The sequence below is a fragment of the Solanum tuberosum genome, unplaced genomic scaffold, assembly GCF_000226075.1.
Source record: "Solanum tuberosum cultivar DM 1-3 516 R44 unplaced genomic scaffold, SolTub_3.0 scf00042, whole genome shotgun sequence".
In the NCBI taxonomy this organism is placed as follows: domain Eukaryota; kingdom Viridiplantae; phylum Streptophyta; class Magnoliopsida; order Solanales; family Solanaceae; genus Solanum; species Solanum tuberosum.
Window position 1 is genome coordinate 430197 of NW_006238967.1, and position 2667 is coordinate 432863.

Consider the following 2667-nt stretch of genomic DNA (forward strand, 5'->3'; position numbering starts at 1 on the left):
TGTTATTTACAGTATATTTATTTTGTGTTCCATAAATAACTAAAAAAAATATTTGTATATATACATAATATGCTATAAGAGCCGGAGTTGGGAAAGTTTGGATGTGGTGTGGCGGAGATAAGTGTGATTGAGTAAAAATAAAGTGTGTTGGATGGTGAAGAACACAATATCACTGGTGAAATTTATTTATTTTTATTTGAAAATCATTTTTCTTGTTTTTAAGAAATTTATTTTCTTAAACAAAATTTTAATTTATTATACATGAAAAAATTTAAAAATATTTGTGAAAAATATTTTCTTTCATGTATCAAAGGAACTTGAAGCTTATTGGGCTTGCATAATCCAATAGTTTTGGGGCAAGTGTTTAATTTTGAACAACAAAAATTAATAAGACTAATGGTGGACCAAATAAAAAACAATTGTGAATATTCATTCACCAAAGACATAATGAGAGTGATGTTTTTTTTTTTGTTTTATGGTTTTATTTTTAATGTGAATGAAAGAGATGTGTAAGTAAAAACAATTGTGCTAAAAAAAATGTGCGATGCATGTTTTTCATTTCTTCAAAAGAACGTAGATTTTATAAAAGAATTATATTATTATTATTATATAAAAAATGAAAATAAGCAAGCAGCACTCTGTCAACATGTTTTTAAAGGAATTATATTATTATTAATATCTAAAAAATGTTAATAAGCAAGCAGCACTCCAACATGATTGCTTGCTTATTCACATTTCAAATAAAATTGGGTCCACTCCTATATACTTGCAATTGTATTGCTCATTCATATTTTTTTGTAAAATAGCGCAACACATGGATTTTTAAGAAGGGGAAACTAAGCATATGATCCATAAAAACAAACTAATTACATATGTATACCCTTTATATTTCTGTCTCCTAACTAATTACAATAAATACCCTATTTTCTTATAGCTTTAGTTATGTAGCTCATTTTTTATTCTTTTGTTTTTTATTTCTCCACTTTTCTTTTTTCTTTTTATGTTTCTTTGTTTATTTAAATTTTTTAAATTATTTTATTCTTTATTTCTTTTTACATCATAATCCGATTTATATTCAATCTTTATATCCCCCGCTCATTTTAAATATTAGTAAGAAATTTTATTAGTTGAATGAAGAGTACTATGCATAATGAAGACGTGCTCTGCATTTTGAACCTCCACTTAGTGAAACAGTAACTTTTACTCCAAAGTCGTAGTGATCTCAGACTTGAACTATGACTACTTAAGGGAAATAAAATATCACTGTTCACACAAAATAATCAAGGTGTTGATATGAGCTTAAAAAGACAGCACGTCACGGTCTTGTGTTATCCCAATTTCATGAGTGCTTTTGAGAATAAGCTCAATTCTCATAGGAAGCGACCTACTTCCACACTCACATAGGTGATATCTGTCGAGAGTGCTCTTGTATGTTTAACACTCCAGGGCTACATATTTTCATTAAGAATTTTTTGTAAACTCAGCCTTCACAAATTACTACAGGAAACAATACACTCATATCATAGGGAGGGAATAAAAAGATAGTGCATTTTTTCACAATAAGTCATCATATGATTCAGTTTTCCCATTGAATCTGGTTATATTATCTCTAGTCCCCAAGTTGGGTTTCCTCATATATGACTGAAGGATTTGTAGGCTTCAATCCTATCCCCCTCAATGTGCTCCAAATATTTTTTCTTGTTAAGGCCTTAGTAAGAGAGTCTGCAAGATTATCACACGATTTGACATAATCAACATTAATGGTACCACTTGTCAAATATGATCTTACATTATTGTGTCTGGATTTACCGTTGTAATAACAATTTGGAACTCTACCAATTGCAGCAGTGCTATCACAATAAATTAAAATAGTAGGAATTGGTTTTTCAAATTAAGGTATTTGAAATAACAAATCTCTTACCCAATTTGTTTCTTCACTCGCTGAAGCTAAAACAATTTGTTCAGCCTCCATGGTAGAGTTAGAAATTATAGTTTATTTTTTTGATCTCCAACAAATAGTACCACCACCCAAAGTAAAGATATAACAAGAGGTAGAACATGAATCACCTGATAAGGTGTTCCAATCTGCATCAGAAAAGCCTTCAAGTACAACGGTATTTTTTTTATATAACAAACCACAATTTTTTTGTTCCAATTAAATATTTCATAACTCTTGTTATTGCATGTCAATGTTAATTACCTTACTTGTTTGTAAACCTGCTAAGTACTCCTACTACATAAGCAAGATCAGGCCTAGTGCAATCAGTCACATATCTCAAACTTCCAATTAAGCTAGCATAGTCCTTTTGAGTTATTACATCATTTTCACTTTCAACCGAAAATAAGTGAACACTTGAATCAAAAGGAGTTACAATATGCTTGCAATCAAGAAAGTTATATTTTTTTAAAAAATTTCTCAACACAATGTGACTGGTCAAGGAAAATTCCATCACATGTTCTTGTTATTTTTATTCCAAGAATAAAATTTGTCTCACCAAGATCTTTCATATCGAAATGGCTTCTAATATTCATGTTAGAGCCAAATGTCAATAGATCATCAACATATAGGCAAATAATAACATGTGAATAATTCCAAGACTTATGATATATGCACTTATCACACTCATTTGTTTAAAATCATTTTCAATCATGCAGGAATCAAACTTT